The following is a 22,440-nucleotide window of genomic DNA, read 5'->3' on the forward strand; positions in this document are numbered from 1 at the left end:
ATACCTGAACAGCTTTATCCATCTGATTTTAATTTTACCAGCTCTGTTCTCCTGTAGACATTTTTTAGACTGAAAAAGTAATATTTCACCCTCCCTGCAGCTGTGTACAGTGTATTTACCATTAAATAACAACATCCTTAAGGCAGAGTTCGCCCAAGTCTACGTGTCTGTAAAATTATATCCTGGCCTCCTCAGAACACGTCTCTGCAATGAAAAAGAAGTTACCACGGTAATATGAACCCGTGTCAGCAGCAGTGAGTGACTGTGCAACAGAAAAATGCATTAGCGCTGGCTGCTCAGATGAGGAACTGTCTACCTTAGAGTATCATTTTCAAATCTAGAAATGTGATTCTTTAAATCTGTAATTGATGAATTATCTGTCTGGGGACTCTTTCTGGCACTGTGAGGGGGCCAGACTCCATGACAGAAGAACAAGTCTTTCCCAACTCTAACTTCCATCATTTCAAGGCTTCACATGGATGCTTTTTTAGGTTGTGTAGCGGTGGCAGTCCAAAGGTTAAATGGCTGCCTTTCAGCTTCTGCACAGCAGTTATATGGGATTAGGTTTTCTCAGTGGGTCTCTAGGCACTCATAAATCAGAGTGCCCTTACTATGATTTCTTCCTTGTTCTGTGATCTTTCCAAGGAAGCAGGTAACCTCTTCTCACTGAGACACTGCAGATGATGCTATTTTTCCCTGTAGCAAGCCACAAAACTTTTTTGTTCTGCTCTCAGAACAGGTTCTTGTTGGAGTTGGAAAAAAAAAATCCCAATGCTATCTCTTGAGAGAGAAAAGTGATACATTACTGCTAATAGATATATGATAAGATCTTTGTTGCCCTCTGCATTCTGGTGGCACATGTGTCGCTTTGATTCATTTGGCTGAACCCCTCATCCCAGCAGGATTTCTTCTTTTACTCCCCAAGTTTCTTTCTGGAAATACCAGAGTTTCTTTTTGCATTTGGGAGTTTGTGCTTATAGAAAGGAACGTGGCAAATGGCACTGAATAAAATGCCTGCCTTTAGCCAGCAATTGGAGTGTGACTGCATGCTGGGTAGCCTGGCTGCACTTCACGAATTTTGCTCCCTGTGCAACAATTAGATTTCATACTTGGTAGCTCATAGTTATGCTTCCAAGAAGCCATTCCTCGGTATCCTTGAGTGGGTGGTATTACTAAGGTAGTAAACCAGACTGAGTCCAGCTAGATTACAAGTGAATTTTTACGTCCAGCCCCAATCCTTCTTCTCAAATTCTTGTTAATATCATGATGGCGATGTCTGTGATTTTTAGTAGGAGATTCTGAAAGAGAATATTGCCAGATATGTCTAGAAGTCAGAGCAGAGTGCAGAATTGGATTATGATTAAGTTTTGAGGACTTAAGTTTGAGCCTGAGAAAAGGCTTTAAGGCTCTAGTCTCAATGGCTTCCAAGGTAATCGAAGATGTAACCTTTAAAATTCAGAGACTGAGGACAACAGATCTGCAGCCTAAGTGTTTGCTGCAGAGGCAGGTTTGTGGTTGGGATGCGCAGTAGTGTGTCCTCTCATGCTTTGCAGTTAAGGCCTGCCTGGAAGTGCAGTCTGGCCTGGCCCAGGAGGGTCCCAGATTCTGCAAGCTGGAAATCCTCTGAAGTCATTTTTTTTTCCTAGGAAAATACATATTTGTCAAGTCTGGCATGTTTCACAGAAATTTGCCAGTTTTGAGGACCTTCTGACAAAACGCACGCAGTAATTACTGGAAATGAACCTGGTTTGCTGCCATTAAAGCTGGTGCATTGCCCTGGACTGGGGTTCTCAGGAGTCCTGAGCAGTGGTGCTAATGATTCTTGGAGCACTGGCTCCCACTATGCTCTGGAGCATTCAGAATCTAGGGCTGTGTTTCTAGGAAATCTGCTCCAGGACTTCCACGTCCTTGTTCCAGCACAGGGTGGACCATGACTGTTTCCTGATCCAGGCATTACAACTGGAAGCGTTCCCAGATGTCTGCTCCGTTGGGGGCAGATGTGTCTGCACAAATGTGGGTAGACTTGGGAAATCTGGTTAGCAATCTTTCCCAAGGGACTGTCGTTTTGCATTCAGTGACTAAAAGTTTACAGAGCTGGGTGCCGGGAGCAGAATATAAGGTATATAAGGTCTATGATGTCAGTTCACAAGAGGGTGATGGGAAAGCTGTCAAGGGTCAGCAGGTTCCTGCAAAAATAGAGGATGGGTATGACCCACCCAGAAGTCACTAAAATTGGAAAATCAGGGACTTAAGCCAGTATTTGTCATTTGGCTGAGGAATTGCAAGGCACTTGGGCATAACATCCAAAGGTAATATACATTGCCTGGGGGCACTTTCTCCTTTAAAAGGAGAGGAAGTAGTGGGTATGGTTGTAACTCATGCCATATCTCTCCTGATTTGCAACAGCACTAGAGCACTTAACTGAAATCATGGCCAAATATCGAATGTAGTATATGACAAGTAATAGATAGCAGAATTAACAACATTTGCTGAAAAATTCATTGACCGGTTCTTCTGAGATTTCTTTATGCTACTTTAGCAGCTTGAGGAAAGAACAAAATCATATTTTTGAGTAATAAAGATTATTATTTAAAGGACAAAAATTTGCATGAAATGATTCTATAGCATAACAGCAACTTTATAAAGAGGTCACAGCCCTTAGTCTTTGGAATTTAGCAGCTCTCAAGCTGAAAGCTCTGTTAATCCAGAGAATAAGAGAAAGCAGATCAGCTTTCCTGAGTTTTAATATAGCAAAATGCTGCCAGGCAAGTAAATTGATCTCAGAAAGGAAGGAACAACAGAATTTGGAAATACAATAAAAAATAAGATGTGATCGTAAAACACAACATAAAAGCATGTGTTTAATGCATTTTTTTATTTTTTACTTTCCATTTAGTGTTGTGATTATGCCATAGCTAACAGCAGCTATTACCCAAATCAGTGGCAGACAGGCTGAAATACTGTTTCAATTACCCTGCTCACAGCATCTCACCCCAGCCCGGCTATAAATAACTAGCAGATCCTCCGTTGCTCTGTGGATTAAGATTAAAGATATGCAGATAATTTAAACCCTCAACACACAGTCCTCTGTTGCAGAATGTATTCTGGAGCCACTTGTTTGTGTCCCTCAAAATAGAAGCTATTGCTGGGAGACTACCATCAAATGAAGCATTAGGCAATGATGTTTCATGGCAAGATAATGATAGACTAATCCAAGCATTTCCTTTATCTCTGTATTGCTTTCTGTCTGAAAATTAGGAAATGTTTTTTCCCCTCCTGTCAGTTCTTCAGGCTCCTGGAAAAATTAGCCAGTCTGTGCCTGCGTGACATGCTGCCTCCAGGGAAGGAGCTATATTCCAGCAGCGAGGCTTGGGGGAAGCTCGTTCCTCAAAGTTCTACCATGTTTAATCTGCTTCAGTTAAGACGATAGCTCATACAAACAGAACTCCTCCATTCTCTCTCTTTCTCTCCCTCTATTTTTAGAGAGTTAATGTTGTATCCCTAGGACATCCAAGTGACACGAGAAGCTAAAATATGCACGGAACACCATCCCCAGCAGTTTGCTTATTGTCTGAATATCACTGTGCTTAAAATAAACTGGATTCTGAACTCTACATGGAGAACAAGAGGAAAACACAAGATATTTAGGGCGCTGAGTCAGCCATGAGAGGAAGCCTGTTAAAGTGTGTGCTATGAATGCATTGCTTAGGGAAAGTACTGCCAAATAGACTGAGGGAACGTAGTTGTCTTTGAGCTACCAAGAGAAAACTGTGGGTAACTGTAGTGCCTACTTTGAGCAGACCAAGTCCTTTCTGAATCTTGTTCTTAGCTCTGAATTTAACTTGGAATTTATATTTATAGATGGAATCAGGCACTTAAAGCACCTGTTTCTTGCAAAACCATTGAAGGAGGATGAATGCTATTTTCTTCTTCCTACTCTTCAGATTTCACTGAATACATCGATGTTAGCAGCTGATATCCAGGATAGGAGGCATAAGATTTTACTTTGCTTAACTTGGCAGGACCACAGTCTGCATGTGGTATGGGCTAGTTTACTACTGTAGCCATCAGATTCTGCTGAGTTTTTTGATTTTCAATAGGCAACAAAATATTAACTGAGGCCAAGCAAGTAAGAAAAGTGAGAAGTAATGTGGTAGCCAACTCTTGTTGTAACAATGAAAACTGGGGTTTCAGGCTTATTTATCTCATGCTAAGTGTCCTTGGAATTAGCTTCTTGTTCTATTCTCCTGTACAGCTAGATGTTTCAGTCAGCACACTATGCAGTAGTTCACTGTCTTTTTTCCTCTGATTTCTTATGATCCAGGGAGTATTCTGAAGCGTTATCAGGGAGGTTAGATAACACCTTGTGGTTTAAAAGTTAGAGAATTTAATCAGGAATGTTTTTTAAAGTCCCTGCAAGAAGTGAAAGACTTTGAATATCAACCTGCCATATATTGGGTAATTTTTTCAGTCCCTGTGCTATGAGGTAAGAGCAGTGAGTGGAAGATGGCCATTGGGATGAAAAAAGCTGTAAAGTACTGAGTTTGTGAACTCTGCTGTATGCATGACCTGGACAGCCTACTTCCACGGATGCTGTAGACACAGACACAGGCAGATGTATAAGACATGTGAAACATTTAGATAACTAGGGAACTAGGTGGGTTAACTTCTGAGTCTCTGCACACTTTCATTTTGCTCATTCTCATCCCTTTCTGTGCTTCTTAGGTATAGTCTCTGTTTCTGGCAATTCTGAACATCACCAGCAATCTTAATGCTTTATATATCCTAAAGGAGTTTGAGATGCCTGCAGCATTTATTGGAGTACTGGTGAATTAACCCCATGTTTTAATTGAGGGGATTTTCTTAAGCTTCTCAGCACACACACACACTGTCCAAGTGAATACCTTTATTTTTTTCCCTTTGCTGTGAAGTCATGATGATTTATACTGAGTGATGATGTGACCAGAAAAGTGTTTGTGTACACGGGGGGAAGTATAGCGACCAAAAAAAAAGAAGCATATGATCTAAAAGGATGCTGATCACCTGAAATTCCCAGGGGGATAGTGGTGAGTACTAAAGAGGCTGAGCCATTGGTGAAATTTAGTATGGTTCTTGGCAGGCTGAGGGTTAACCTGCTTTTGTGGAGAGAAGAGACCACAGCTGCTTGCCCTGGGTTCCTCTCCGAGGGAGTGAAGCTTTCCCAGGCTGAAGTAAATCATCGCAGCTCCCAGGCAAGGCACTGTAAGAGATGTACCTGCATTGCTCTGCTTTTCGTGTCTGTTACAGGTGGGGAAGAGTTGTCATGTTAGCTCAATAGAAGGAAGAGAGAAGAGGTAGTCAGATCTTGCTGAGAGTTTTCTAAACAGCTTAAGATTTGAGATGCTTTTAGTAAAAAGGTGGTATCACCTTTGGGTTAGCACAGCAAGGAGATAATTTCTGTGGTGAGGAAGCTTAGGTGCCAGAGGGCTGTGTCAAAGGAACTGGTTGAATTGCCTTGAACAAAGCCAGGCAAACTAAGTTCCCTCTCTTCCAGCTCCCACATTGCATTAATCTCTTGTGACAATGCAGTTAAGTGAGGGAATTCTCTTTAGTCACTGAAAATAGCAGCAGAGACAGTTACCATGGTGGAAAGTGCACAGGCTCAAGAAGCCTCAGGGAGACTGACAAAGCTTTGCAAAGGCACATTTGTTTTCCCAAGTTTTGTGGAGCTGAGGAGGGGTCGAGAGTTATGAAGTCTCTTGATTTCTTTTCTGGCTGGGTTTTAAAATAGCATAAAGCAGACACAATTGATGGAGTTTAGCATTAAAAAAAAAAAGAAAAAAAGACGCCATATACAAAGAGTCTGGCTTCCTTCAGAAACAACAGCAAGCTGAAGAGGCTGGACACAAAGTGCTTCTTGCTTGTCTGTAGTATAGGCTTCATATCAACTGCTTACTAAGTGCTCTCTTCCACTCCTAATGCTCACTAATGCCATTACAGATGGCTCTGTACCAGCCCTAGGCAGGCCATTTGAAAGCAAGTCATCTTTCTGACAGCTGCCTCTCTTCAGAGTTTCCAGGAAACAGCTCTGAGTTTCGTGTCTTTTAATTTCATGAAATAAAGCAAGGTGTGGTCTGTAGCCATCCGAGGGAATGTTCTGAATGTCAAAAAGAGAATGGAGAAGCCACAGTCTGTTCCTCTTTCTGCTTATGTGAATGGAACCTGCTGTCACCAGCAATCCTGACCTGAATGCAAATGTGGGATTCAAGTCCTGCAAACAGTCTGTATTTGAGTTTGTGATTCGTGATTCATTTGCCTCATTCCTCCCTACAGACACATTCTCTAGTGTGTTTTCTTGGAAAAGGCATGAAATGGGTGCAAGTACTGCTGATGTGAATTCACTCAGATATTCAGATGATGGTTTCTGTTGGTTTTGTGGCACTTGGTCAGTCTCGTTTGTTGCCACGTGGTCGGTTCTCAGCCATTGTTCCTTGGGGGAATACACCAAGGGTTAAAACATTGTAATAACGTAACAAGCCAATATCACAGGTCAAAAACAAAGCACTCATTGCTCATTTAGTGATTGAAAAAGTGTTCAAGTCCCAGCTTCCCCAGCTCTGCATTTTGTCTATGTGCTTTGTCTTGAAGAATGAAGTGAGAGGGGTTGTTACAGTTGTATTCTAGGGAGGTGTCACATGGGAAGACCCTCTTTTATTCTGCATATGCACCATTAGTGCCTGCTGGCCCTTCTCCATGCTGTCTTTACTTCTTTCACCACATCTTTAACCCGTCATCTGCCAAGAAGTATGATGCTGTCTTTCAGTTTGCAGTTTTCCTCTCTCCAAGTAGGGGAAGTGGCAGAGTGAAGTTCTTAGAGCGCCTGCCACTGCCTGGTACAGGCATCAGACAGATACTGGCTCTTAGTTGTACCTGGTAGGTTGTAAGCAAGTGGCTGAGCTTATAAAATGGGACCTAAGTACCCCTTCTACGTAATTAGTACCATTACCTTGTTACTTTTATTTCCTATAAGGCTAATTTTGAACTAAACACCCTGTTCTCCTCTTTTCTTGTTTTCCTTACAAGAAACCAGTTGTACTCCTTCCTCCCACCCAACCCTGCGAGTAAAATAACTGCATTTTTATTTTACAGTGACTTGTGTTTGGCAGGCTCCCTTGTGCTTTAATGAATTACTGAGTGCTTCTGAAGCTCGCTTCTCTGTGGTATTGTTAGACTTCCAGAGAGCAAAGTCACCTGGTTTAGCTGCTTTTTAGCCTGCCTCTCGGCTGACACTTTTCTCTCTAATTCAAAGAACAGACAGTTCTGCCACTGCCTGACCTCTTGTTTCTTCCACTTCTGACAGCTGAAGTGCTGTATTTCAGTTCTGCTGTGATGTGGTCTTTCCATAGTGGTGATTTCGTTGTGGTCAGTGGAAGTTCTTTAATCAGTACAGAGATGGAGAGCATTTCTTTTTGATCTGGTCATGTCCACAGAAGAAGTTATCTCAGATCAAAAAGGTCAGTTATCGACAGGAGATCTAGACACTGCTCGTCTCCTGTAGTGTTTGGGGTGGGGATGGGAATGGATCAGGCAATAGCACTGAAGTCCCGGTTGTGTTCAGAATGTGTTACCTCTGATGAATGCCAGCCCAATCAATGAAATATATCAGGTGGAGCAGCAAGTGGTTTAGTGTATGAATATTTTCCTACTCGGAACAAATGCTTTTCATTCTGTAGTTACTGCACAGCATAGTGATTAATACGTTTTTATTAACTAACTAGTTTTGTTCTGACTGTTTAGAATGAACTGACGGAAATTCAACCAGCTGTCAAGTTGTCAAAAGACAGCTGCAAGTAGGTGTAGGATCTGTGGTGGTTATATGTTGCTGCTTTCATTGTGCACATGTTATTGTTTGCAGCATGCAGAGAAAACAGATCCTTAAAACGGTTCTTTAGTTTAGACACTAAGATGTGATAAAGTGGTTAGTGCCATTCCAGAAGTGCAGGCGTACCATGGACAATGTCTATAAAATCAAGTCTGATTATATTCCTGACAATCAATCTGAAATAAAACCATGTGTGCTTTTGTTAATGGATCTGCAATTGGACAGCTGAAAAGGATCTGAAGAAGATGACCATGTCATCAGGCTTTTAATTGTGGATAACTCATTCTGTGCTATAAGAAAGAGTTACAATGTGTGGTGCTTCTCTGGGAATTCCTCTGTCAGTGTCAGGATGATCAAGAAGTCACACAGCAAATTAATCTCTGAGAGCTGGGCTACAGCAGTTGTGGTCAGCTGCAGAGGAGTCATTGTGCTAAGGTGGAGGGCTATTTGTGAAACAGCTTCAGTAAGTTGCAGAAGCTTCCTTTCCACAAAACCCCTCCCCAGAAAGTTTCCCTCAGTCTCAGGTGGCCAAGATGTGGCTCTGAAACAATGAGCATTGTGAAGAGACTCAGCACAATGAGCAGCTTCCCCGGGTGGAGTGGGTATGTGGCAGAGGACCTGCAATGGTTGCCACATTGTGTGTCCTGGAAGCTTGTACAGCCGTGTTTGTAGCTCACCTGGGCAGGGCAGGGGGGTGCTAAAGGGTCTCTCTTCCTCTGTGATAGTAGGTACCTGGTTCTCAATGTCTCTTACAGTTCTCAGTTTTGATACATATGTTAATTTAATCAGACAAGTTTATGAGTTGGGTGCCCGTGTAGTTCTCTGCTCACGCTGTGGCCTGGCTTTCCTGCTACGCTGAATTCCTTTGTGAACATTTGCTGTTTTCTTGGAGCGTGTGCTCCCAATCTGACTTCAGGTGCCCCTCAGAACTTTCACAGCATCAGGATCCATTCGTCTGTGAGAAGAGGTCTGTGGGTTTATTGCGTTCCATCAGGAAGCTCAGATTTCAGGATTTTCCCATTTGCAAGCAGTATGAAGATGTCACTGTGGCATATACATCTTGTTGTAAGCCCTTCATGCCAATTAAGATGCCTGTACAAGGGCAAAAGAGGCATCCGGAAAAGTTCCACTATTTGTTCAGGCCAGAGATGAAGTCTTTGTGCTAATTGCAAAGACACATCCGAGTCAGAAGTGTTAGTTTCTGTTGTTCCAAGCACCTTACACCAACACATTCCTGCCAAAAGTAGCACAGGAGCATGTCTAGTAGTGACTTGAACAGTGGCAATGAAAAGGTGCCTTTTCCTTTGCGTTCACTGTGCTGAACAAAGCCTGAGCATCTGGGCTTTTGGGACAGAGAAGTGAATCAATAACTCGATGAGGATTGTCAAGTAATGCTGCTGTCTGCAGTGCCTTTAATGGTTTTGGTCAATAAGCTGCAATTATTTTACAAATACGTGTTGTGTTCGCTTCTAAATCTATCTCCCTGCTTCCTATATTAATTTTCAAAAATGAGAAATATCCCAAGTGCTTGCATTGTATGAAATCTGTATTTAAAATCAATCGGTAAATAACAAAGGGACTTCATTTACTTATTCAAAAGGCACATATATAAAGGAGCTAATCTTCTGTAATACATTTTCCCCTAGTTTTTATGTAACATTCATAATAAATCACCATTTGACAATTTTTGTAGACACTTTAAAATGCATGTTTACTTCTGTCTTTATTTTCCTCAGAGGTTGGAATTTGTCCAAGCATCAGGATATATTTTGCCTCATAGCATTTAGAAGAAGTTACCTCCAGACACCTCTATGTGAATTTCTCTAAATTGTTTTTTTTTTTTTTTTTTTTCTGCTGTACTGTACAGTTTAATGTATGCCCCTTCATTTTATATTAATAATATAACAATATAAAATTATTTTTATTGTACTTCACATTTAATTGCCCAAGAGGGATTTTCCTTTCCCATTAAATATTACAAAGAAGCAATGGGGAGGTGGAAGAATAAGATTCTGTTGGATTATTTAAAATAGAAACTAAGCTTAGTGCAGGAGGTAGAGTTTTGCTACCTACTATCCAGAGCAAATCAACAAGATAACTTTAAAATATTTAAAGGTGTGCTGCTTACTCAAATGTGTTACTTATTCAAATATACAGGTATCTGTAAAAATAAATAAATAAAAAAAAAATATATAAACAAGAAAACACCTGGGGATGCTCTTATCCCTATATAATAGTCAGTCCTTCCAGAGGATCAGCAAGAATGATGAAGAGGAAAAGATTATTGACAGAGAGATAATTGGTACATTTTTAAAGATGCAGGAAGGTGGTGGGGGTGTTTCAAAGTACCTGGGTCTGCAGTTCCTTTGAGAGTTGGATTATTTCTCCCATTTTATTTACCATTAGTTAAGCAAGTAGTAGACACAGACCCCTGACCTTGCTGAAAGAAAATATTCTGATAATTGCTACTGAAACCTTTTGCTAAAAGAATTTTCTTCTGCAAAACTTCTTGCTTTCCTAAAGCATAATCCGGTGGAAGTGAGATGTTCAGAAATGTTCTTGACCTTTTATCTTTGAACAACCATTAAAATCTGAACTCGTTTGCCCAAGTGGGTTCATCAGGATAAATGCAGGAGGGGGATGGATACAGAAGAAAGATTGCGACACACAGAAACATTAAAGTCCTAATGCAAAAGGAGATGCACTGGCCCCATCTGGCATCCAGCCGCTCCCTGCCAGCTTCTTTTTGTCGGCATTGGCATCTGTGCAGACAGCTCTCCTTGGGGTTTTGCTGCTTAGGGTTAATCTGACACAGGAGCTGCTGTATCTGTACGCTGGCAACAACGTGGGAGGCTCAGAAAGGTGCAGAATGCCCTTAAGGTGCAAGGAGTTTACATTAGGGAAGGATAACGGCATAAATCTTGTCACTTCAGAACGAAATGGCTCCCACCAGCAGAGTCTCTGTTCCAGAAAACATCTCCAGGCTGCTGCTTGCCTTCATTGACTGATCTGTTTAAGCCACAGCATACTTACCTTTCTGCTCTAATAGCTTATTAATGTCATTTTAAATTAACAATATTCATTTCAAGTAACCCCTGTGTTTTACACACTGGTAAGACTGCTGCAGGAACAGAGCACGTAAAGATAACGCTGCAGTAATGGGACTAGCTTTCAGATTAGCTACTGTGTATTTTATATCTACTGTATATTTTTACATAATATGGAAAACTAACTTTGTATCGCTATCTTATGAGGTTTTATTCTGTTTGCAGAAACGGTCTTGAAAAATGGCATATTATTAACAGGGACCTTTTGCATCCATGCTGGAAAAACAAACTAACAAACAAAAACAAACAAACAACAAAACTAGCTGCCTACAATCCTAAGTGTATGTTGCAGATTTGAAAAATTATGACAGTATTCATAGTAAGTGCCTGACTCTTACACAGCTCTCACACATGCTTTTCCCCATTCAGTCTCCTTCACAACCTCTGCCAGTAGTGATGTGAATTGTGCAGTTCTTGGATATTAAAGTAAGCATCCTTTTACGAAGCTGCAGCTTCAGTGCCTGAAGTGTTTAGGAGCACCTAGAGACATTACTGGTGGAGATGAAGCGGTAATATATTTCTGGGACTGCCTTACTGGAATTAACAAAGATGGCATGGCAGTACTACTGCATGGACTGACTGGGTGGAGCCTGGAAGCACAGCAAGAAATTTCATCTTGGGATAGCTAAAGGCAATAAAAAATTGACTGTCCAGAGGTGTAAGGGCAACAAGTACATTTTAAAACAAAATCTTAGAATTTCAAAGGCTTTTTTTTTTTTTTTTTTTCTTATGGCCCCAATAACTATGTTTTTCAAGGTTTTTATTAGACATTTGAGAGACAAAATTAAACAACCTATTTTAAATGGAAGGAAATTTTTCATCATGTTAAAGACCTGTTTAATCGTCTCTTTGTGTGTTTCTTGTGAAGTATTTTAAGGTACGGATCCCCTGGCCATGCATCAGGACTGTGCTTTTAGGTAAAGGGGGGCTGTATGTTGCCCTTCCCTTTGCAGTCAGTGGGAAGTTTGTTAGAGCCAAGTCTTTCTTGGAACAAATCAAGACTATTGAATTTTTGCTGCCACTTTTAAAACAATTGGTAAGTTTTTCTAGTTGCTTCAGGGTGTTCAAAAGGTTCAATGGCTGGAGTATCAGCCTTGTAAGTTTCTGAAAGGTAGCAGATAAATTCACAGAAAAGGTGTGCTATGGGAGAGCACAGGACCCAGTGACTGCATGCTCCAGAGCCCAGGCTATGCTGTAGTATTTAGTATTTTCTGGGAAATTCTGTGATTCATCTTGTGTACCTAGTCTCTGTAAAAGATTCTGGGATAATACTCGTTGTTCCCTTTTCTAAAAAGCTAGACAGAGAGGTAATGATGCTTTCACGCTTCCATGTCTCTGTGTTGACAGCATATGCTACTGGAAAAGGCTTGAAAATGGTAAAAAGAGACATCCAAATAGGTGGGACCTGATCTGCATTTTCTCACTGTATTTTGTCGATGGCAATGCTATTTGGCTACTTTCAAAACTAGAGGAAACTTTTTCAAGGTCTTCCAGGCAAGGTTCACAGATGCCCTCAGTTTTCACTGGGTACGCGTAAAAGACTGAAGAGGGACTTATGGCTCCCTGATTTGAGACTGACTTTGCTCTGGCCTTGGCATAGACTTGAACAGCTTGAATAACATCCATTAGGTATGGGCCACCAGAGGACAGCTGTGACATACTGTGACCATACCTGAAGGTGCTCTCTGTACAATCCTTTTCATAAAGCAAGATTTTATTTTTATATTTTTAAAAACAAAAATGAATAATATCCTTTTGCTGAGAAGTATTTTATGCATAGCCATATATACATGTTTATATTATATGTATTTGAGTTGCCCTGTCTGTGTGGTAAGCAGGCCAGCTCCATCAGTTACTCTCTCTGGACCCTTTTCATCTGCCTCAGGTAACTCTGCTAGCAGCACAGTGCCTGCTTGTCCACAGCTGAACATGGGGCATTAAAAAAGGAGCACATGCAAATGAAATGGCTTCCCCATCACAATAGAAATGTGGAAAAGGAAAAAAAAATCAGTGTTGCCAAGTGAGCAGAGTCGATAGGGGAAGCAATGCTAGCATCAAAATGGTTAGAGAACATTACCAGCGATATGAAGTTACTTATACCCTGCAGAACAGCCACAATAAGGGGAGTTAAAAACTTGCTAATGAGTTTGGCAAGCCTATAAGGTAGGGACAGTGTATTGAATTCAGATTGGCATGGGTTTCAGAAGCCTTTACAAGCCCCTGGAGGATCTTTATAGGAAAGGTAATGTTTCACCTCAGTGCACTATTTGCAGCTTAGGAATAATCAGAACCACGAAGGATGGTTTGTCTTGCATAACTGTTTTAACGTGTGTGTGCCTTGCACAGGTGCAGGCAGAAACTGGTAACTGTAATCATATTAGTAGATGTGTTCATATGTTATTTTTGCGTCTTACAAAGTGCATAGTTTGGAAGAGCCAGTCTTAAAAAGTCAACTCTTTATTGACTGGAATAGGGAAGTAATAACTCCTCTTGCTTGTGAGCAGAGGCCTGCAGGGTTTGAAGGAAGAGGGGTGAGTGACCTGAAGCAGCACTCAGATGAAAGCTTTGTGGTGCTGCTTTCACGGTATTATGATGGGAATTATTTGCTGTAATTGCAGGCTTTTCATCATAGCAAAATAGGCCATATGCTCCCTCCTTGTCTGTCTGCCTAAGTAAAAGATGGCAGTCTTAGTAGTGAGAAAGAGGAGGAGGCATGGTATTCTAGAAAGCATGGCTGATTTTATTCAGAGGAAAGATGGCGGAAAATAAGCAAACACTTCCTTTCCTCACCCTATCAATTTTCTCCTTAAAAGAAAAGAAAATGAACTACTGATTATTATGCAAAACCAGAAGTAGCAGCTCATGTTAGGGCTGAGCTTTCTAAGACTTTTCAGCTTGATTCATTTTTAACTATTGGTTTTGAACTGCTACTGCTGATTCAAGGTCAGCATTTGTAGATTGTATGCAGCATATGGTGAGTACCTTTGAATTTTTCTAATGTTTTTTGTCTTGTTAAGCATAGTAATAAGACACAATTTTTATATGAGAAGTACTCTTCTTCTTCTTATTATTATTATTTCCATCTGCTTATTCAGATGTCAAGTGTAGGACTGAAACAAAAATTCAACTGGTGGGTGCTGAGGCAATCTCAAAAAAAACACTTTCTAACTTAATGACTTTCAAGTCTATCAAAGCACTAAAATGTGCATACCTAAAGGATCTGAGCAGCTATAATGGTGATAGGGACTTCTGCACACACTTAAAACTATGCATGGTCCTGAATACCTTTTTGAAGCATTCTTCATGCCTGGTAGTTCCAGGGAAAGTAATGTTCTCCCGGAGAAGGATGACCTTGGGAGTGTGTCCCTTCTGGTGAAAGCCTGGTATGCATTCACAGCTTGCAATATAAACTTTTGTATTATATTTTTATACCACTTAACATCTCTTCCTTTTTTGACTCAGTAGACCCTTGTAGATGTGTTGCAATAGGCAGAAATGTGAGAGAGGAACTGATAGACTAGTCTTGGATCATATTTATCATGCCCTGCTGTCAAGTTCAGCAGACGTGTAAGCCTAGCAATGTGAACATCTGGTCCCAATGTAAGAGTATGTGGGTAAGTTGTGCATGACCATTTAGCTCCTTAAAAAATGTTACATGGAAGTGCTCACTTATTTTTGAATCCCATATTATAAGTGACACTTTTGACTGCCAACACTTTTGACATAATTTGAAGTTTAGTAAAATAAAAAGCAGAACTGGCTTTCACTGTCAGGCCGAGAGGTATTAGGCCAGACCAGACCCGGGAATGTCCGTAGCTCCTGTTTCCAAAAGCATGCACAGAGTGCTGGATCTGAAGATCAACTGCACTGCAGTTATCTTGGATTAATGAAAGAGCAAACTCCAAATAAAATTTTTGTCTGTCCACAAGTGCGGAAACACAGTTATCTGAAGGCTGTAACTAAACAAAATGGTGTAGGCTGTTGACTGCATAAAAAGATGCTGTCTTTTGCTGCACAGCACATTGAACTTCCATTTCCTTGCAAAGTTTATTTTAATTGTGTTCTGCACAATGGCAGCACTTACGAGGAAAAATCCCGTTACGTAACTGTTTGCATTTCTGCCAGAGTGATACTTAGCCAAGAATCCCTTACTGTGCGGTCCCTGGAGAGCAAGAACAACTCACAGGTGAGCCTGCCTTACTGAACACTGGCTGTCATTCCCACACAGCTTTGAATCTGCATGTTTTATTCCTTCTATGTGGAAGGTTTCTGTGGTTTTTCTCTGGTTCTGTCCAAGCCTGCTTGCCTTTTCTGAGTCAACAAGTGTTTTGTTACTTTCTAACACCTACTGATATACATGGGACTTAGGCTTTTCTGTTTTCTGTGACATTGGGGAGGTAGGGAGATGTTGCAGGGAAGCTCTATAAACTTTTGTCAGTAACTGAGTAGGCCCTCTGCCAAAGGCTTGGAGGGCTCTAATTCAACTATGTGTTCCCAAGTTTCTTTGCAATTTCATGGCATTTGGGAAGAGGAAATGTTAGCTTTGCTTTAGGCACAACGTATGTTTGAACATTTTGAAAATCAGTTTCCTCTGCCTTTGTATCTTCCTTGCTACGTTCCTCTCTGCAGAGAGCTCTGCCTTTTTTATCCAATCCTGAGCTGTATATTAATATACTTTTCTTTTTCAAAATTTGCTCTGTAGGGATCAGAATATATTAGCTCTGAAATTTGTTGGAAATATTTGCCATTGTTGCAGGAGCTTGTCAAATTCACAGTCCGTTTGGAATGCGGAAGCAACAGAAACATCCATTGTAGTGTTGATGGCGATGCATTCAAATGATCCGGGTGCTGGTGCAGGAGGGTGGTTTCGTCCTCAGGAAGCACAGTGACATGACACCGTGGATTGCAAGAAGATTTTTTTCTTTCTGATTTTAGATGTGAGTGTGGGGTTAAGCGAAAAAAAGGAATCTCAGGCTGGAGGAGTCCAGGAGCGAGTGGTGAAAGGAGACTGATGGGATTACAATAGCATACGGAGGTAGTATTAAAAATCCAAATTTCAATTTCAGCTGCACCTTTTCAGGCACTCGGGAGTCAATCAGCCATTTTTCATAAACTAGGTCTCTGTATGGACTGATTTGTTATTGTTGCGAAGACTTTTGCACTGAGCTCCACACCTTTTAACAGTCTGTCTTCTGTGGGGTTTGGAACAGAGCATCTCCCATCCCTGAAAGCCACTCTTGCAGCAGAGTGTTGTCAGGGATTATAATTCTCTCCTGATCCTATCTTTGCTAGACAGTAGGACCACTGCACTTTCACAGCAATTACATGCCTAACATAGGAGAGGCTGTGTTATTAAGGAAGAGTCAAGCTCCTAGAAAGCACTTGTGGAAGCATGTGACATTATGTTCAGTTTTTGGAATTCACCAGACTTTGTAAAGCACTTGCTGGATGTTTTGCCTCCAAGTCGTTCCAACTTCTTTTCTTTTTGCAAAGGCAATGCAATTTACAATCTGTAAGGGAGACTTTCAGGGCTGCTTTGCACCCATCTGTCAATCACAGTTCAGATCTCACTGAAATACTTTATTTTGGTGCCAGAGGCCAGAGATTTCTGGAATTGCTCCTCCTTTCTGACAGTGGAATACCCCAGATTTGCAGTAAGTGAGGAAGCAAATGGATATTTTTATTACAGTATTTTAATTTTTTGATTAATTAAAAATGATATGGACAAACAAGTTTAGCTGTGGTATGCCTGTGCTGACAGGCCTACACAGGAAAGATATCAAGAATGCATGTACCTAGAAGATAACTTTTCTAAGCCCAGATTTATCAACAGCGAGCCAGAAGGCAGAAACAATGTGAAAATGTCATTTCCCAGTGGAACCAGTACCTAATTGACACTTGTAGTCTGCAATGCCTGTTTCTCATTTAACAGCTTTCGCAGTAGAGGTACTTAAACTTTACTCCACGTTTTCTTGTTTAGTCTCAATTTCTTACTTGACACATAGCAGAATCCTAAGGGGAAATAAAGCTACAACCTAGCTGCTTGTAAGTTGATGAAACCTTTCTGGGAGAATCAGTGTAGAAGAGAATTTGATATGATAGAGTGCAGCTGGCTCTATGCAAGGTTTACAAAGTGCCATCTTAGAACACACACACGTAGATACATATATATATCTGTGTACAAACCACGTACATGTATATTTATATTTATTTATTTATTTATTTTTCCCAGAAATGGTGTGTGTGGGGGGAGCTCCAGGTGGAGCAACCAGGTCATTTCCAGACTGTAATTTTCAAATCTGGTTGAGCAGATCCTAGCATGGCTTCAGAAGTTATTACTGTTCCCCTCTTTCCCCATTCACTCACCATTTTAAAAAATGCAGAAGGTAGATGAGCTTTTATGCTTCAGTGTATGGGACTGTTTGGTCAACTGAGTCATTCCCTTCAGCTGAGTGCCTTATTTTTAGTGAAGGGCTCACAAGACTGAACTGCCTGTATTGAGAGGGTCTATGTCAAAGCCTAAAGATCCCCAGGCATACATCCCAGTCCTGCTGGTGGGTAATGCTGGCCAGTGAGAGTTCCTCAGCCCTGCTTCTGAGGCTAAAGGTGACCTCTTTGTTACAGTAGGCAAAAAAAAGAAAGACTGAGTGCACAGATGTGTGCCAAGACAGTAAATTAACACACTTCCTCTATTTTTTCCTGTGAGTGCATTAAACACTCAGATACTAAAGACCACCAAGATGAGAGTGTTGATGCATTTTGAATGAAAGGAAGGAGAGGCTTTCTCTTGGCTTTTGAAGAAAGTAGTTAAAGGAAATTGTTATGGGGAGAAGAAATGAACTAGATTCCTCAAAGACAAATATATTCCTCTAGCTTTAATTTCTGGAAAGGATGAGATTTCAGGTTTGTCCTCAGAATTGCCTGCTAGCTCGGAGAGATGCCTCCCTGCTCAGCTGGCTGCCTTCGGGCAGCTCCCAGCTTATTAGCTGGCTTCTGTGGTTCAATTCTGAGACTGTGGCAGTCAGAGGAGCAGCCTGAAGGCAACAATTTGGGAATAATTACATGCAGACATCTGTCATGAGAGGAAACTCACTCCCCTTGGACCCGGGATGACATTGCTGGTCAGAGCAGGTTCCTTTGTGAAAGGGACTTGCCAGGTAGTTGTGATTTTTTCCTAGGGTATGTAGGGTTTTCCTGGGATATCCCGTGTTTAGTTCTCCTTGTATGTAGCGTCCACATCCTAGTTAGCTGACTCAGGGCTTCGCCAGTGAAGTTGCATTGCCCAGGGAACAGGAAGGCACCTCAGAAGAAGTCAGATGCGAAGTGGAAAGGGCCCGACTGAAGTGGCTGCTGCTGCCTTCTGCTCGGGGCAGGGAGGCTGCTGTCAGAGGCAGGGTGGGACACTGGATGTCACACAATGGGTCTGAATTCCTGGCGCTCCGTGATTGTTGGAGATGGAGGTGTAGCTTACTGACTTGGCCTCTTTTACACAGCACCACTAAATAGTGAATCAAACCCATTTTTTTTTTCGTATGTATTGATCAGCTGGTAATTCCTGTATTGATTTCTTCAAATGTGAGTGAAATGGACTATGATCCTCGTCAAAACTCAGAGTGTTTATCTCATGTGGATAGAAATATCGGTGCCTTCCCATTTCACTGTGTTGTGGAGCTGACTGCAGTATCTATTTTTTTCCTCCTTTTTTAAAGCCACGCTTACTACTACTGCAGGAAAGGAACAAAGCAGAGATATAACTGCAAAGCACTGGGAACTATGTAGAGTTTTAAGAAGAGGAAAGATGAAGAAGCATAGCATTTTGAACTCCGGTGGTATAGAAAAAAAAAAAAGCAGATTTTTTCATTTAGGGCATCCAAAATTTCTTCTACCTTGCTGAGCAAACCCATTCCCTAAAACGTGGCCAACTTTACCTTTCTTCTCTTAGGCAGTCTAGGATTTAGGATGATAGACATTTCATGATCACTGTTTCTCCTCTTTTCTCTTCCCCCCCCCCCCCCCCCCATCACTGTACTACTTTCAGCCGTTGGTCAAATGTGCTATGCAGAGCTCATCTGGCTCTTATACTGCCTTTAAGTACTCTGCTGGCTCATATGTTGAGCTGTTTTTCAAGTGAGCTATGTTTCTTTTTGTCTTTCAACCTTTTTTTTTTTTCCAAGACAATAGTCAATGCTAGATTTTTGTTTGTTTGTTTATTGATTCAGAGGGTGAGGGGTCAGGTGCTCACCTAAAATGCAAAGTTATTTGCAGGTCTGTTCATGTGACTATGCGCTTCTTAAGTTGACACGTTGTAGAAGACTTTAAAGAACAGATTTTCCTAATAATGTTCAGATATAGTTGGGGCCTGGCTTGTTAAGATGAAAAGCAAATCAAACTAGAAAAGAATCCCCATACCTGTCTTTCCCAGTCAAGCAATTTTTTATGTGATAGATTTCTTTTTTCTGTTTATCAAACTATCTTTAATCTTATTCCTTTCACTGAAAGCCATCTTCTCTTGTTTGAAGGTGCTTGATCACATTTAAATTGGATGGCAGTGACAGCTCCTGTGCAAAGTACTCCTGTCATATCATTGTGTGCTTTCTTTGAGGCTCACTTAATTTAAGGGGCTGGTGAGCAGAACAGTTTTGGGGCTGCCTCCTGCACCACATGTGCCTGGAAAATGCTTGAGTTTTTGTTGCGAACACTCCTGGAAGCTTCCAGCTACACAGAGGATGAAGGGGTTTTCTCCCAGTCTAAATCCATTCAGAGGTCTCACCTTTTTCTGTTGCTTTCCCCCAGTGTTTCAACTTCTCCCAGCTATTGATGCTGGCCCTCCATCTGCCTTATAACTAATCAGTTTCTCCAAAATATTTTAATCTGAGTTTTAGATTAAATCGTCTGACCTGATTTTTTGTATTGATATGGATGTTCCTTTTTAAGGATAGAGATAAAATGCTGAATTGGTGCATGCAGCAGAGGCACACAGTGGGGGAGATACGTGAACCACCACCTCTGACTTTGGTAGTACTCAGAGAGTTTAAGCAGAAAGGCATAACATGCAGAATCATTGCCTGCAATTTCACTCGGTGTTTGGCTCAGCTGACTCATGTTCCGTGCATTCTCAAAAATGCCAGTGCTTCTTTTCTCCTTTGGTAGAAGAAGAAAAGATCGGCATCCCCACCTTGTGTCTGGGAACATCCCCAATTCTTTTGAAATCAAAGCTACATTTAGGAAGACTGCCTGTACTAGTAGCTCGGCATCAGGTAGACCTTTTAGAAAATGTATTTTCTGTGTATTTAAAAGGATTGTACAATTCACTTTCCTTTTATCAGCTCTTTTGTTTTTTGTTTGTTTGTTTTTGTTTCTCTTGTAAAGTTGCAGCTTGTTTTGATCCATATGTCTTACAGTTAGTTACCGACTTCGTTATCTCCCTTCACAGCTTCCTTTTTTCTCATTTCCTTTTTTCTCCTTTCAAACATGGACTCTTGATTTTGCATGAAATCTGGTCTGTAGGTGGCCACAATTGAAGCTGTTAAGAATTTATTTCAAAAACAAGAAGATCCTTCCTGCTGTGAAGACAATCTGTTAAAATAATATACACAATTGAATATGACCTAGACTCCTTTTAGACTGACAGAGTTTCTAAAAGGAAGGGAAACTGGCTTCTCTTTTCCTGAAACAAGGGAGTCTTCCGAGTTTAGCTACTCTCTATAGTATGAAATGTCTTAACTTCATCTCAGACAAATTTCAGGAGACATTTCTTATACTTTATTTTGACAACCATTGAGGGAAAGGGCTTGAGGCTAAATCTGAGTCCTGTATCTTGTGTATTTTGGAACTAAAAGCTCACTGGATTCACTTGAGGGAACGTATCCATGTGTAAGTAACTTTAGGCATTAAAAAATGAACTGATTGGCTTACATTTGGTTTGCCTGAGACTATGAGAGGGAGTATTTTTCTTACAAGCAAATGTGGTATCCTAAACTGCCATACAACTCTTAGAAATACCAAGGCCTTAAAAAAAGTACCATTGAAGAAGTCATTGGAAAAAATAAAGAAATAATGTTGAAATTTAAAACACTCCTCCCATTATTCAATACAGATGTGGCTGGAAACAAGACTTATTTGTTCATGGAAATAAATTCTGCTTTTCCGAACTGGAGAAATATTTAATACTTGTTTAAATTATTATTATTCCAGAATAAGGCATAGGTGAGGTCTTCTATGAAATGATTTTTCCCATTCCCAGTGTTTTTTTCTGGACAGTATCTGAAAATGTGTCTCTACATATGAAGAGATGCAGCAGTTGCTGACACTGATAGCAACACTGCCTAACTGTGCTTCAAGAGCAGGTAGCTTGCCCTGGCCACATTCATAATTGTGGGCCCTGCAGGGATCTTCCAAAGTTATGTTCAGCCTTTGTACTGAGGCAGGAGTTGAGGAAGGTGAGTTTCCTCACCAGGGGAAGTCATTAGTGAACAGTAAGTGGAGCTGGCATGCATGCTCACACACAGGCAGTGAGGGGTGCTCTGGCTGGAGAATACACATGTACTCGGTAGGGTTCATCTCCCCAGACTTTTGGCATCCACAGTGTGACAGTCTGCATCTGAGTTAATGTCCAAGAGGCTGTTACAGTCAGTGGGTATCTGTTGGGACTGAGGGAATCTGGAGAGATTGTGCCTAACATTTATTAAACACAATGCTATCTGAAATTTTTTAATCATGTTTATTAGGACAGGAAGTATTTATATTTAAAGACAAAACAACTGCTGGAATTTCCTGGCCTAGATTCATCACTGTATTTCAGTAGGTGCAGTGACTTACAGCCGAGGCAGCATCAACCAAGCCAAGACTGATCAATCTGTGTCTCTGGCTTTCTCAGCGCAAGTCTGAATGTTGATGGATTTATCAGGTTATCTATCATAAATTTCTACTTGGATTGTTGTGATAAGAAAATATTTTTCCCCTAACACAGTGATTTTGACTTGAACACAAAGCGGATCGTTCAGTTTTTGAAGCAGCCAATCAAGCTACTCCTTATCCCAAATATTCCATGAAGGGAGGGTTATGTCCTATTGTCCTGGTTTCAGTTAGCACAGAATTAATTTTCTTCCTAGTAGCTGGTGGAATGCTGTGTTTTGGCTTAGGATGAGAAGAGTGCTGATAACACCCCGATGCTTTAATTGTTGCAGAGCAGTGCTTATACTAAGCCAAGGACATCTCAGCCTTTTGCTCTGTCCTGCCAACGGGCAGGCTGGGGGTGCAGTAAGAGCTGGGAGGGGACAGACCCAGGACAGGTGACCCAAACTAGCCAAAGGGGTATTCCATACCATCTGACGTCATGCTAAACAATATATAGGGGTGGCTAGCTGGGGGGGAAGGGGCCGGACTGCTCGGGGTTAGGCTGGGCATCGGTCAGCGAGTGGTGAGCAATTGCATTGTGCATCACTTGTTTGTACATACTATTATTACTTTCCT

This window comes from Anas platyrhynchos, chromosome 6, assembly GCF_047663525.1.
Source record: "Anas platyrhynchos isolate ZD024472 breed Pekin duck chromosome 6, IASCAAS_PekinDuck_T2T, whole genome shotgun sequence".
Classification (NCBI taxonomy): domain Eukaryota; kingdom Metazoa; phylum Chordata; class Aves; order Anseriformes; family Anatidae; genus Anas; species Anas platyrhynchos.